Here is a 16,587-nt window from a genome sequence, read left to right as displayed (position 1 = left end):
GTCCATAAAAGCACATATAGTTACAAATACAGACAATTCATACATATTTCATTAAAGAAAACACATAATATAAAAATGAACAATTGTTACTTACCTGTAAACAGGTGGTTCTCCAGTATTGGTGTCTTTCATAGATTCACATGCTTGAATATCCCCCGTCGTCGGAGTGGGAGTCCCACGGTAAATAAAATAGCAATAATATACTATATATATATGTATGTAACAATATAAAACCTGAAATATGTAATAGAAAAAAGGCATAACAAGCCTACACATATTTGTACATAGGAATGCATGGAAAAGGAAAAAACCATTTGCAGTCTATCATTGTCATTATGTTGGTCCAAACCACAGCCAATCAGAACCTTCTCCTCAGAGCTCAGCACCTCAGATTTTCGTAGCACAAGAGTGACCACAGAGTCTATGAGGAGAAAAGAGCCTCTGAGGGGAGGAGGGTGGGTCGCATGTGAATCTATGAAAGACACCAATACTGGAGAACCACCTGTTTACAGGTAAGTAACAATTGTTCTTCTCCAGTATTAGGGTGTCTTTCATAGATTCACATGCTTGAATATAGAATAGAAAGCAGTAATATCCGAAGAAAACTTTTCCAGCATGAAAACATGCATAGACTTATAAGACCAAATATGTCTATAATCATGCAAGACGTACCGTAACAAGGTAAACCCTAATGGAGGAGGGAAGACAGAGGCTCACCTTATTGAAAAGCGAAGCCTAGCCTGTCCCACTGCAGTGTCTGATTTGCTAATGGCACACAGGCAGTAGTATTTCGTAAACGTGTGCCTGCTTGACCACATGGCTGCTCTGCAGATCTGATGCAGCGGCACACCGGCAAACAGGGCAGTTGAAGACGATATCGCCCTGGTAGGATGGGTCCTCACTGAAGAGGCTTGCCTGCCTGTTCATGGCCGAGGAAACCCCACGAGCAATAGTAGGATTGGGAACTGGACGCCCTTAGTGGAAATGACCATAAGCTATGAAGATGGCAATGTCAGCAGCTGCATAAATCCATCTAGCTATGGTGCCTTTAGACTCTGCTTGTCCTTGCCGTATATATCCATAGGCAACAAACAGTTGATCAGATTTGAGAATAACAGAGGAACTTTGCAAATAGAATTTTAAAATATCTTCCGATGCCAAGGGTAAGAATGCCCTCTCCGCAGGGGATTGAGGATTAGGAAAAAACTTCTTAAGATAACTAGTTCATTAGGTGAAAATCCGAAGGCACCTTAGGCATAAACCTTGGGTTTGTACGTAGCACACAGAATTGGACGTGAATTGTAAGAAAGGTGAATTGACAGTGAGAGCTTGAACATCACAGACTCTTCAGATGAAGTTAATGCTAGTAAGGAGAAAAAACGTTGCATGTAAGGAAATTGAAATACATCCTGAAAATTGGCTCAAATGGGTGACGCATGAGCTGCACTAATACTACAGTAAAATGCCATGATGGAGGCGGACGACGTACAGGCGGAAACATTCTGAGTAGTTCCTTAAAGAACTGTTGTATTCTTGAAGAATAAAGAGATGGATCTATCCTGACGTTACCTTGAAATGGCTGCCAAAAAGACCTTCAACATTGTATGAGATAAGCCTGATCTTGCCAGGTGCAAGAAAAAAGGTAATATCTAGTCCGGCGTTGCATGAAATGGGAGAACCTCAGTAGATTAACACCCAATGCAGGTTTTTCTTTTTTTTTTTTTTTTTTTTAAACTGAATGTCTTATTTTAGTAGGTGCTCTCGTGTAAGCCAGTACCTCCTACAATCTGCCGAGATAGTCAGATGAGCTAATTCAAGGCGCTTCAGGAGCCAAACTGCTAATTTTAGAGAAGCCGGATCGGATGGCAAATTTGACCATACTGAATAGAGAGGAGATTTGGTACTGGTCGAAACTGTATTGGATCGTATTCTGAGAGGACAAGAAGTTCGGTGAACCAGTATTGGCGAGGCCACCTCTGGGCAATGAGAATCAAACAACACAGCTCTTTCTTCATCTTCTGAAGAACTCTCGGAACCAACGATATTGGAGGAAAAAGCATAAGCATATAATTGAGACCAGTCTATCGAAAAACTCCTTCCCCTGCGAGTCCTTGTGGGGATGCCAGCTTGCAAAGAAACAGGCATTTGCTGGTCTTTTTTGTCGCAAAGAGATCTAGATCGGGACGACCCCACAGCTGGAAGATTCGATCCGCCGTTGTCTGATGCAGTTCCTATTCGTGGATGGACACCTGTTGACCTGCTGAGGGCGTCCGCCAGCACATTTGCAACTCCCGGCACATGAACAGCCAAGAGTTCGATCCTGTGCCATATTGCCCAAGACCATATCTCTTGGGCGATCTGAGGTAGAAGAACCGACCTCGTTCTTCCCTGTTTGTATAAGTAATGCATACTTGAAGTATCGTCTGTGCGAACCAATACTATGGCCCCTTGAATAATAACATGAAAGGATTTGAGGGCTAAGAAGATGCCACCTAGCTCTAGCAGATTGATGTGCCAAGCCTTTTGTTGAGGGTTCCATCCCCTGCTGACCTTCAGCCCTTGAAGATATGCTCCCCAACCCTCGAGGGATGAGTCTGTGGTGATTGTATAATCTGGCGCTTTTTTGAAGGAAAAACCGCACACCCCTTCTACAAATTTCTATCTTGGACCCACCAAACAAAAAAAAGGCCTCTTGCATCCGAGGATTGATTTGAATGAGATCTTCGAATGAACTGGAGACCTGCAACCAACGTAGAAGAACCATCAAGTGGGAGATGCAGGCCAGTCATTCGTGTGAGGCAAAACAGTGAATGATAAGTCTGGGTGTGCTGGGCTGCTTGTAAATAAGAGCGAGCCCTTATTATACAGTTGTCTCAGTAATGATAAATTGAAAAGCCTTGCAGACGTAGATAGGATGACACCGGTGCCAGCATCTACGTAAAGACACGTGAAACGGACCTAAATCCAAGAGGTAGGACATTAAATGAATAAATTCTGTACCCATTGTAAAGCATAGCCACTTCCTCTGCTTAAGAAGGATTGGCACATGAAAATAGGCATCCTGGAGGTTGAGAGTTGTTATAAAGTCGTTCTGGCATAAGAACTTTAGGACTGTCTTGAGGGACCACATTTGTAAAGTTTGCGCAAAGATCAAAATAATTTGCTACTTCACTCATTTGCTTGTTGATCATGAACTGAGAGTAAACCCTAACGCTGTAGGAAATTCGGAAACCACTCCGACGGTCCCTGATTGTATCCATATAGACACATGCACAATGACACCCGTAGAAGAGAAGGTGGAGGTCTCTTTTGAGGTGTAGAAAGAAGGAAACAAAGGTGTGTTCCAGGTAATCCATTGTTTCTAGAAGAGTTGCCTCGGCTGTACGATGATTGTCTATGTAGGACCTGTTGGTACTGTGCCTACATGACTGCGTTTGATTTGCGTAACGCAGTTAGTTCTGATTGCAGGAGCCAATTCTGGATGGAACTCCCTTGAAACAAAGGACGTGGAGCTACGTTCTCGGCACCACGAAAAGGTTGTGATTCTATATCCCGAAGGTGCGGGCAGTATCTGTGTCCTTGAAAATGGTCTGCTGTGCCTTATCAACATGCTGGCCAGAAAGGATCCTCAATCAATATAACAAGTGAAGTATTGAACTCTGAAACTCCCTGCGAAAGACGTAGCATTGAAGCAAAATTGTCTTTGCCAGACCGCCCCTACAGCGAGCTGTGGAAATAAACCTGTACACGCAATGTCCGCTTCACAGTGTATCATTTCTGATGCACTTCTCTCTATTTCTCTCCTGCAGGATCTTCAAAGCGTGAGGCTTGAAGGATTCTGGAATAAGTTCTACTGGCTCCAACATGCCAGAGCAAATCTGGATTGCAAGATAATCGCTGTGCCGCTTGAGTAATGAATGAGTCAGGGTAGGCTGAATAGTGGGGAGCTTCACATTTCTTGTCGAGGCGTGGAAAACAAACCGCCGGCACAGAGTTTGGCCTCTGTATGAGTCTAACACCTTCTTGCTAAATACAGATAGGAACTGAACAAACTTGTTACTGTAGTTACCCCTAAACGAGTAGCAAAAAGGGAAAACGATTTGTCGCTCTCTTCATAAGGAGGGCAAACCTCCACTATTCACCGGAGGTGAATGCAATAGAACTCCAGTTATAAGAGAAGACGTAATCCCGCCATGGTACAGGCCATGGCAGCCTTGCTTCAGACCGATCTGAAGAAAAAAACATGCTCATACGGCTATGTGCTGTTCAAGAAGAATAATGTCAGGAGTAAAAAGCCATCACAACATCACATAGATGTAGCAGAAAGCTGTAGTCGACGAGATAAATCGTCTACCGAAAAACATTGTGCATAAAAGTCAACAGTGTGAGAAACCAACTGTCAACTGACTCACCGTCAACAGTTGACAGGGTCATCCGTCAACGAAGCCAACTGGCGTCGAAGCTGAATGTTGACGAAGCTCACCGTCTATGGAGCTCACCATCTACAGAGCTCATCCTCTACAGAGCTCATCCTCTACGGAGCTCATCCTCTACGGAGCTCATCCTCTACGGAGCTCATCCTCTACGGAGCTCATCCTCTACGGAGCTCATCCTCTACGGAGCTCAGGAGCTCATCCTCTACGGAGCTCATCCTCTACGGAGCTCATCCTCTACGGAGCTCATCGTCTACGGAGCTCATCGTCTACGGAGCTCATCGTCTACGGAGCTCATCGTCTACGGAGCTCATCGTCTACGGACCTCATCGTCTACGGAGCTCACCGTCTACGGAGCTCACCGTCTACGGAGCTCACCGTCTACGGAGCTCACCGTCTACGGAACTCATCGTCTACGGAGCTCATCGTCTCCGGAGCTCACCGTCTACGGAGCCCACCGTCTACGGAGCCCGCCGTCTATGGAGCTCGCCGTCTACGGAGCTCGCCGTCTACGGAGCTCGCCGTCTACGGAGCTCGCCGTCGAGGAGCCTACCGTCGACGAGCCTACCGTCGACGAGCCTACCGTCGACGAGCCTACCGTCGACGGAGCTCACCGTCGACGAGCCTACCGTCGACGAGGCCACCGTCGACGGAGCTCACCGTCGACGGAGCTCACCGTCGACGAGGCCACCGTCGACGGAGCTCACCGTCGACGAGCCTACCGTCGACGAGGCCACCGTCGACGAGCCTACCGTCGACGAGCCTACCGTCGACGAGCCTACCGTCGACGAGGCCACCGTCGACGAAGCCACCGTCGACGGGCCTACCGTCGACGAGGCCAACTGTTGAAGAAATTTACCATCGACGAAAACTCCCAGTGGTCTACGAGCCTGTAGACTACAAGAGGGCACTGTCATCATTGTCGTCGACGCATGCCTGGAGGCGTTGTCGTTGCAGAGCAACAGTGACGGCAGAGATTGTCGTCAGAGGGAACATTGACTGTATCGTCGACAAGCTGGCACATTTTCACATAGAAAAGTGCGCAGAGTGAGTCTAGACGCCTGAGAGTAAATCTCGTGGGCGTAGATGTGGGAGGCAGACTCAAAGAAGGCCAGAGACCCCTTAATTGTGATGTTACTTCAGTTGGTGAAGTAGAGGTGAAGCATCACTTAAAATCTTAATGCGCAGGACAAACAAAAAAACATTTTCCCACATCAGAAGGGGGGTACAGTCAAAGCACAAGAACAACCCCTTCTCCCCTTACCATGTCAGAGTCCATATACTCTTCATGAGGGTTCACAGGAAAAAGGTCTCAGCTTCCCACAAGTGACACAGGGTCTGAAGGAAGACTTCATGTAAGAAAACATTACAAAACTGTGATATTAAGAAGAAAAAATTGAAGAAAATTGAAGAAAACTGAAGAAAACTGAGCAGAGCTCAGGGAGACTCCCTTCACACGACGTGCGGTAGAAAATCTGAGGTGCTGAGCTCTGAGGAGAAGGTTCTAGAGGGTTGCTGGCGCCTGATTGGCTGTGGTTTGGACCAACATAATGACAATGATAGACTGCAAATGGTTTTTTCCTTTTCCATGCATTCCTATGTACAAATATGTGTAGGCTTGTTATGCCTTTTTTCTATTACATATTTCAGGTTTTATATTGTTACATACATATATATATAGTATATTATTGCTATTTTATTTACCGTGGGACTCCCACTCCGACGACGGGGGATATTCAAGCATGTGAATCTATGAAAGACACCCTAATACTGGAGAAATGCAATTATTAATTACAGACAATACATTAAACAATACATATCTCCATGGAAAAACACATAGTACAAAATATCCAGAGGGGGATGGAATAAATATTTAAAAATGTACAAATATTTAAAAACACATACTTTTCCTGGCGCTAATGGCTTTAAGCAGAAAAGAAGCAGTAAAAAAGCAGATGTCCGGGTGATTCAGATTAAAAAGTAGTCTCATAGCATCCGAGGTATTTCTCACTCCAAATCTGTTTAACAAAGGCTTCAAGTAGAATTTCCGTAAATCCCTATACAATTTGCATGTTAATAAAAAGTACTTAGTGCTTTGTTCTGTTTTATTATCACATTCACATGGGCCAATAGGGCGCATTTTAATGTTAGGGCACGCAACCAGATAATGTACAATACCCATCCTCATTCTGGTTAGTACAAACTGGTGCGAGGCTCTTGTTACCTGTGACAAATATGGACTAAAACCAATGAATTCATTCATGCTATTGTACAGTACGCATGTGGTTAACTTAGAATCCTCTAGACGATGCCTTTCATTACAGTGATTTAGAAAGATTGTTTTCACATTAGATTTGGGGATGTCCAAGAGACTGTAAGGGTCCATCAGCACATTGATCCCGAATAATTTTTGTGAACATTCAATAATATATTTGATCCAGGGGATCTTTAAGTGCTGGTCCAATAAAAGACAGTCCTTGATAATTGCTCTATTCAATGAGGTACCATCACTAAGCCAGATATAGCGCCACAGTAATAGGGGCCTTAACATAATCAGATCACTTAGGGCTTGAATCCCTGTTTCCTTATGAACCTGGATCTTTTGACCTCTTTCCTCACGGGGAGGGAACAAAGAGTCAAGCTGGGGGAGTTCCTATCTCCATCCCGACCAGTGCTATGTGGGGTCCCTCAAGGGTCGGCACTTAGCCCGACCCTTTTCAACATCTATGTGACCCCACTAGCCAAGCTAATAAGATCTTTCGGGATGGAGGTAGTTTCTTATGCAGACGACACCCAAATCCTCGTCTCTCTCCCCCATTCTGATGTTTTAACCGCCTCCAAGTTTAGATCTTGTATGGAGGCGGTTGGTCTTTGGATGATTCAGAACTCCCTTAGACTGAATGGGGAGAAGACTGAGGTGATGGTGTTTGGGGGGAAAGAAAACATCTGGTCAGCCAATTGGTGGCCTCAATCTCTAGGAACATGCCCTTCCCCTACAACATCTGCCAAGAATCTCGGGGTGTTGATAGACCCTGCCCTTGACCTGGGCAGCCAGGTGAGTAGAACCGTCTCCACCTGCTGGGGTCTGATTCACATCCTACGAAGGATTAGGAAATATCTTTCCTTGCAGGCTAGAAAACAAATAGCTGTCGCACTCATTGGTTCTCGTTTGGACTACTGTAATGCGCTGTATGCTGGGCTTAATAGGAGCCACCTACAGCGCTTACAGGTAGTCCAAAACGCCATAGCCAGATTTCTTCTGGATATTCCCAGACGTTCCTCGGCCACTGCGGCCAGGAAAACGCTGCATTGGCTACCGGTAGAACATCGAATCAGGTTCAAAGTCCTATGCATGACCTACAGAGCCATCGCCAAAAACAGCGACTCTGGAATTGGGTCCATCATTTCCCACTACATTCCTGGAAGGGACCTGCGTTCCTCCGGGAAATTGCTTCTGACAGCTCCCCGCGTACGAAGAGCTAGATGGGGTGGCAGGGCCTTTTCCACTCTAGCTCCCAAATGGTGGAATGATCTTCCCCGGGACCTGAGATCCCTTCCGTCTTTACAGAATTTCCGGACTGCCCTAAAAACTCTCCTCTTTCGGCAAGCCTATATGTAAGGTCTCTGTCTCTATTTCTGATTATTTTGTTAGGCGCCTTGATACCTGCGGGTTATTGTTCTGCGCATTACAAATATCCTTCATATCATATCAAGGAGTTGGAGGTAGACTTGGGTAAACACAAGAGCTTTTTCAGGAAGAGATTATCCTCTACCTGAAGGCTCTTAGCAGATGACACACCCCAGACACCGGCCCCATAAAGGGCCGCAGAAAGACATTTAGCTTGATACATTTTTAACATGTCTTTAATACGTCTATTCCCCAGCTTCTTGGCAAACAAGAAGACCCCATTGGAACTTCTAATCATCTTGGTTCTGACTACTTTATGTTCAGTGGCCCAGCTCCCATTACTGGAAAAGGTAATTCCCAAATAGCAAAAATGTTCAACTTTTTTAACCGGTTCACCATCAATTAAATAGTGAGTTTTACCTTTAATTTTTGCTTTTCCCGACCTGCACTCCATTACATATGTCTTAGACTTATTGATCACCAGTTTCCTATTCTTGATGAAAGATACAAAACAATCCATCAGACGTTGGAGACCCAAGGGTGTCCTAGACAGTAACACTGCGTCATCCGCATAGAGTAGTACAGGTATATTAAAATTATTAACTCTAGGGGCATCCGCAGCGACTGCCTGCAGGGCAGATTCGACCTCATTAATAAAGAGAGTAAAAAGCAGGGGTGCTAAAACGCACCCCTGTCTAATACCTCTTCCAATCCCGAACTTAGTCGTACATTCGCCATTGGGTCCATAACGGACACTGGTGCGGAGCTTTTCATACAGGCGGGCTAGGAAATATATAATGCCTTCAGGTGCTCCCATTTCTAATAATTTGACCCATAATATTGCGTGATCTACCAAATCAAAAGCGCTGCTAAGGTCAGCGAAGCATAAATAAAGCGACCCTTTTTTTGCCTGGGTATATTTCCCTACCAATAGCTCTAAGTTCAGGCACTGTTCAATAGTACCGCGGCCTTTCCTAAAGCCAAACTGACAGTTACTTAGGATCTCGTTGGTTTCTGCCCACTCCTCTAGTCTTACAAGGAGGACCCTACTCATGATTTTTACAGATGAGTCCAGTAAGGATATAGGTCGGTAATTTTTAGCATCCCCCCGGTCACCTTTTTTATAAATGGGGATGATTATTGACTTTTCCCAAGTAGACGGTATTTTACAACAGATAGCTGTATTGAAGATTTTGGTAAGCAATGGACCCCAAATCTCTGGTGCAGTCTTATACACGTCTATGGGAACGCCATCCGGCCCCTGGGCCTTACCTCCTTTACTGGTTCTTATACTAGCCATGGTTTCTCCAATAGTAATATCTAAGGCTAAGATGGGCCAGCCTTCTCCGTGGGAAACTGTTAAATTACTTGAGTCAAAGATGTTAGAAACATGCTGGATCCACGATTCCATACTCACATTAGATGTGAGTTCTGGGACCTTGTCATCTTTTAGGAATGGGCTATTCACCGTGGACCAGAACAAAGTACAATTATTCGTATCTGCAGCTTGGGTAAGGTTATCCCAGGCTTCCTGCTGTAATTCAGCTTTTCTACGTTTGAGGGTCATATTATATCCCTGTCTAAGTTGGACCACCAAGTTCTTATCCCTTGGTTTCGCTACAAGAGCCTCTTTAAGATCGTTCCGGGCAGTAGAGCAAGCATGATCAAACCAGCCCCTTTTACACCTGACCTTGGACCCAGCCTCTTTAGTAAATTTCTTAATGATGATTGAATTGATCCTGTTAAAGTGGTCGATACTGTCGGACGAGGTGTCATCCTGTTCTAAAATTGCCATGATCTCCATCAGACAACTAGAAATAATGGAATCTGATGTTATGTCCGCTTTTTCCCCTTTCCACCTCAGTCTATATCCATTCTGTCTATGAGGTTCAATATTGGCAATGATACCCTGTTCACAGACATGATCATTTTTCCAGAGAGTTAATTCAGTGGTCAAACAGTTATGGTCACTCAACATAATATCGATCACCTTGGGCATTGGGCATAGCGGAGCAATGGTTGAAGACATGCACATAAAATCAATAGTGGTATTAGCGCCCCTTCCTTTAAAGGTTGGTATATTTTCACCCATATCGTTTTTAGCATTTTCCATAATTTCCATGTCATATTGTATCAGAAAATTATTCAAGGTTTCCCCATAGGTGTGATGAGGAAAATGGACTTCAGCTTCCCCCAGTCGGTTATACACACCGCAAACCTTCTGGGAGCATAGTGGGCACACAGAAACATTAAAATCCCCCACAAAAATAAATTCAAATACACCATTAAAATTCTTCACGAAATTGTTCAATGCCGTATCTAATTCATTAATTGCAACATGTCTAGTGCTATCAAAAATATTGTTATAGAAATTAATCAGTAATCAGAAGAATATTTCCACCAGTTTCTTGTGTAAGCCATAGAATTTGTGAATGCGCCCCCACATTAACAAACCTTTTCACTGAGATGGGTAATTTAACTGAAATTAGCACCATCAACCCTCCTTTAGCTCTACCATGGGTTGAGGGCAGTGCTGGAAGCTCATAAGACACATACCCATCGATGCCTTTGAAATTTTTGCACCAGGTTTCCTGTAGGCACAGAATATTAAATAGATGCACAAAATCCTTCCATCCTAACGCATCCTCCTTGGCCGCAATTCCAGCAATATTCCAGCTAGCAATATAACAAGTTACCTTCACTCTCTCTTGGCTAACATTAGGCAGTTCAACACTAGATATGGACATGTTATTCTCTATGATAAAAGGCTCTATGTTAGGTATAAAATTTGAGACGTCACCCCCTGTCAACGTACAGTTCAAGCGCACATCATTGCCCGTTACATCTATAGACAAAATTACTTCTTCATTAAGGGTACTATTTCCTACATCCCTTGGTGGGTCAATCTCATGTCAGTCCTTCTGATCTAGGTAACTCAGGGACTGAAACCTGTTCTGGGTTGGGACCTGGTAAACCATTCCATTATCGAACAAAGGGGTGCTACCAAAAGGTACAAATGGGTTGGGGGTATGCATTAAGGAATCATGCCCCCCTAACATAGGATTCCCCATATGCATCAGTGGGGTGAATAGACCATTTTGTGGACCAGAGAAGAAGTTAGGCATCATTGGTCTATTTACCATAGATGGATAGGTAAAATTACTCAATACTCTCTCCTTACAATTAACGGGAGGTTGCCTACTTAGATGATTATAAAAGTAGCCCAGTGGTCTAGCAACTACTTCTGTCTCCGACTGTGTGATTGCGGCCGCTCTAAGCAAGACAGTCGCAACGTGTTGCGGGTGCTTAAAATTAATTATCACACAATCCCCCCCACAGACTTTTTTGGTATTACCTATCCAGTTGACTCTTCTGATGGAGATAATTTGGTCAGAATAGCCGACTGGATAACCACAATGACGGTTTAAACAGGAGATAGTTTTATTCCTCAAAGAATCAGCTGTCTCATGATCATTTGGGGGCTGGGTAAGGATCGGGACGTTAGTTAATACCACAACGTAAGGTACACAGTCGGGTGGAAGATCAACTGGGCGTCTACATATCCTAGTGGACACCCCATTGGATCCCCCTGTCGTATCAGGTGGAACTGACACCACTGGTGCCGATACTTGAATGGGGGCTGATAATATGGCACCCGACAATGTACTTGTTACCCCAGCGATAGATTGCTTTGAAGATCTACCTGCCTCCTGAGTCGATGTGGGTAATGGTTTCAGTGGTTCTTTGGAGGGGTGTTTCCTGGTGGTAATAGGGGGGGCACTAGTTGAAGCTTGTGGCTGCTCCTTATCTTTAGTGGGGGCAGTGGCTAAGCAAGTTGTCTTTTTAATATCGGCTAAAGACTTTTCTAGGTTGTCAGCATGCTTGTCCACCACACCCCTTAGCCTAACTACTTCCTCCTGAAGATCTCCTATTTTGGTTAGCAAAGGCTCTACCACCATACTAAGTTTACTAAGAATAGTACTCATTAGTAGATCTATTTGGTCAGGCTTAATGGAAACATATTTATCTTGGCTCAGAATTCCTATGTCCTCGGTATACTCCAGATGTATGGTGTCTTTTTTCTTTCTTGTGATATGACTACCTCGCTTGGGGGCCGTTTTTCTACAGGCTCGCATAAATTTGGCGGCCCTACCAGATTGCTGAGGAGTTCCCCCAGCATTATCACATGGGTCATCATCCCCCCTTATCGACTTGTCTGGAACCATAGTCAGATCAACATTAATACTATTATCAAGCTCTACTGGAGCGTCCATCTCATTAACAATATTGTCTTAATTAATATAGTTGTTTACATCTGCAGACGAGATCAATGGGGGGTCTGAAATAGTACTTTTCCCAGTGATTTCCTTCTATCACTATTGATTCTGGAGACCACTTTCAATAAGTAGTTGTCCGGTAATGTACTTTGGACTGACATTTCAGGGCTTGGTCGAAAGTCTCAAATGATAATTATTTAAAACAAGGGGAACAAATGAAATTTCCACGTGTGTCGTTCAATAGTACTCACAGTTTGAGCCAAGGGGGGTGGCCCTGCCCGGCCTCTTCTGGCCCCTGACGGCCACAGACGGCCCCGCCCTTGTCCCGGGCTTCTCCCGGTCGCTCCCGCGCGTGACTCGCGGGCGAGTGGGGGTGTCAGCCTTTTACAGGCGCCTCCGGGCGCTCTTTGGACGTTACCGGCGTGCACCCGCCCCAGGGGCTGCTGGGGATTGTAGTGCGCTGGTCACGCTGCCTCCCGGTGTTCTTTAGCGCGTTCCGCTGCGTCGCCGTTCCCCTCACGGCTCTGGTCACACAGGTGAGTGTTTGGTGTTCCCCCACTGGGCTCCCGGGGGGTCAGCCTTTTACAGGCGCCTCCGGGCGCTCTTTGGACGTCACCGGCGTGCACCCGCCCCAGGGGCTGCTGGGGTTGTAGTGCGCTGGTCGCGCTGCCTCCCGGTGTTCTTTAGCACGTTCCGCTGCGCCGCTGTTCCCCTCACGGCTCTGGTCACACAGGTGAGTGTTTGGTGTTCCCCCACTGGGCTCCCGGGGGGTCAGCCTTTTACAGGCGCCTCCGGGCGCTCTTTGGACGCCACCGGCGTGCACCCGCCCCAGGGGCTGCTGGGGATTGTAGTGCGCTGGTCGCGCTGCCTCCCGGTGTTCTTTAGCGCGTTCCGCTGCGCCGCCGTTCCCCTCACGGCTCTGGTCACACAGGTGAGTGTTTGGTGTTCCCCCCCTTGAGAACCAAACGAGATATGCAAATAGAAAGAGACCATTGTGTGGCGTAAAAACAGCAATTTCAGCATTAATAAACAACTAAGGGCTGAGAGCCAAAAACTGATAACTAAGCCGCCAAAGTTAGATGAATTTCTAATGTTTTTTAACAATAAGTAATATTTACTTTCTTATATATACAGGCCCTGCAGCTAATCCCCCTTATGCATGCAACCCTGCTCCATGCGTGGCCTTTGACTGTGAGGGGCAGGGTTTGGCTGCAGGGCCTGGCCTGGGCCTATGGACAAACCCCAAATCTTCTGCCAACCCGGAAGGTGGCACACAGCCCCCCTCCCTGGCCGATTACAGCCCCAGGGCACAGTCACTTTCAAAAATGGGAGGGGCTTCTTGGCCCTTGTTCCTGGGTTGGGTTTGGCCCTGGAGACCCCATCCTCCAGTTCTCAGCAAATTATTGCAAAGGAAGGGGGCCACATGGGCCTATTCATCACCCTTATCCCTCAGGGCTTGCCCAATTAGTAAAAGGGAGGAGGGCCTCAAGGCCTGCCTCCCGGGGTGGATTTTTCTCCTAGGGACCCGGGCCTGGTTAATTAGTGCAAGGGAAGGGGGGCCGTACGGCCTTTCTTCCTGGGCTGATTTCAGCCCCAGAGACCTCATGCCCCTGAGCCATGCCACTTCCTTTCTGGGTGCCCTAGCCCCACCCGGGGCATCCAGTGTGTGTTGCAGGGGGCAATGGGGGATGTCTGAATGCTCCCTGCGTAGAGGAGCATTGGCGGGAGCTGGCATTGCTCCCGCACTCAGGGGCATCAGAAAAAGTGCACAGGAGCATCTGTTTTCCTGCCAGCTGTCAGGGAAGCAGATAAAATATGTCATCCTAGTAGGTGGCAATAGTTTTCCTGCTCCCATCCACTGGGATTCTCCTATCCATTGTTTGCTCTTGCTGGGTGGGAGCTGTGAAAGCTTCTGCCAAGCGAAAGCAAACAACTATGTCCCAAGTGTGGCACCTCGGGACATAGGGAGCTGGCCCTGTTTCCAAGGTCAATAATGGCTCCAGGAAGATGGTCGCGTGGCCCCCTCCATTAAAATTGCATGAGCTGTCCCAGAGAGGTGGTGGTCCACAGGGACTAAAGCGGCCCGGGATGGGGCCATGCTTCCCCTTGCCCTTGTCAAAATCGGCCTACCTTGGGGGATGATGGTCCCTGGGGCTGAAAATCACATGGGAGGGGGGTGAACGGCTCCCCCCTCCCCTTGTAAACATAGACCTTACCCCGGGGAGGTGGTGGTACCAGGGGCTGGAAACTGCCTAGGGTGTGGAGCCACGTGGCCTTCCTCCCCTGTAAATTACATTGGCTTGGTCCCAGGAAAGTGGCAGTGTCCGTGGAGAGGTGGGCTGCATGCACCCCTCTCCCCAATACGCTTATTTTCATTTGCCCCAGGACCTGGCCCACCCAGGGGCTGAATTTGAAACAAGTGCGGAAGACCGCCCTTGTTTTCTAATAAAATTGTTGCAAATATTTGAGGGTCTGCTGTGATTGTACTTAAAAAAATTATTTGGGCTGATATGAAGTTCCATATGGACCCCACCACCAGGCCTAGGGGGTCAGGGGATATTCCTTCCCTGACCCCTTCTGTTAATATTTGTACTTGTTTCTTGGGACTCAACTGAGTCCGAGTTCTGAGCTCTTATGATGCACTATATTATGAGGACCCTTAAAGTTCGTTTGAGTTTTTTTATTGCGGGTCATGTCGTATTTTATTAGCACACAGATTTTTTATATTTCTTAAAAATAAAAATCCCAAGCCGAGGTTTTTTTTATTGTATTAAATAGGATGTATGCTCAACTTATATTGCTGTGATTGTAAATAGGCTGTGAATGTCTACTTATAATGTTTTGCCCTATTTTTCTCGTATTACCTTAGCTGCGTGTAAACATCCCTCCCCAGTGCTGCGCTGTCCATTGGAACCAGTGCTGAATGGACGTCCAATGGTCGTGCGCAGCACTGGGGAGGTAGCGCTGCTGACGACCGTTGGCCGTCAGCAACACTTAAGGGGTTAAAGAACGTAGTTTAAAAATAACTCTAATTGTTTTTTTATCTAGGTACACCGTAATGAAGTTCGTAATTGTAAACAATGATGTAACTTTTACAATCATGCTGCTATTATAGTGAATTCTTCTCCTTTGCACAAAAACTGACGCACTTTGACTGATCAATCTTGCAGTGACTGTAAATAGGAAGTGACTCTTTATTTATATTGAAATGTCTTATTTGTATTGTGTGTTTGTAATTGTTTTGTTTTATGGTGTACTTTGATGATCCTCAGAGATCGAAATAAAGTCTTTTTGATCGCTTGATTGATCTCAGTATGAGATGTTGGATCCGTGGAAGATTCACGTCCCTAGATATATATATATTTCATTTTCCTTAAATAACTCCAGAGCTACTAAAGGATTTACACAAAATTACATAAAGAGCTTTTTTTCGGCCCCCACTTGATGAATTAGAGAATCATCCTGAAACTTTCCAAACTGCAGTCGCACATCATGGAAAAGTTTTTGCTGATCCATTAAACAGGGGCCAAGAAAAAATAAACCTTTGCTTTCCCATACAGAAAAAAAACAGCTGAACAGAACTACACAAAAGTTGTCAAAAATGTTGAACTTTTAAGTTTGTGTAAATCTGTTCAACTTTTTACAATAAATCCAGGGTTTAAATAAAGCTCGGTTTGGGCAGTGTTTCAAAAGTTAGCTACAACTGGATGGTTTGTCCAAGAAGAGACCCACTGTACAGAAAATAAAACAATAGGGCTTTCTGATTGGCTGGCGGAGCGTGTTTTCAGTTTTCAGTACTAGTACTGCTAATTGGCTGGACACAACTCTGAAGAAAATATTATGGCAGCCCTTACAGAACTCAAGAGCTTCAGGTACCATGGTACCTTGGTAATCCTGTGGGACCCAGAATGGCCATCCTGTGAGGTACCACAGAAATGTCACAGGAGCCACTGTACAGGTTTCTACCCTTTGTTACTAAAGTACCAGGCAAGCTTCCCTCATGAAGCTTGTATGGTCCAGAACACCAAAAATACAGAATAATAAAAGGAGAAGAAAATGGTTGTTTGTAACCTGTGGAGGTTTGGCCATCTGTGTGGAAATTGGGCACAGGGCTTGGTCGCAAGTCATGCCCTCTGGCCAACCCCCCACTGCGCATGGCCGAAGGCTGTACACAGTGAGGGAGTTGGGCGTAGGTTGCCGGAAGGGGTTAGGACTAGGGTCAAGTTTGAAATTGTTAAAAAAACATCAG

This window comes from Lissotriton vulgaris, chromosome 2_1, assembly GCF_964263255.1.
Source record: "Lissotriton vulgaris chromosome 2_1, aLisVul1.2, whole genome shotgun sequence".
NCBI lineage: Eukaryota > Metazoa > Chordata > Amphibia > Caudata > Salamandridae > Lissotriton > Lissotriton vulgaris.
Note: the sequence above shows the minus strand (reverse complement) of the source record.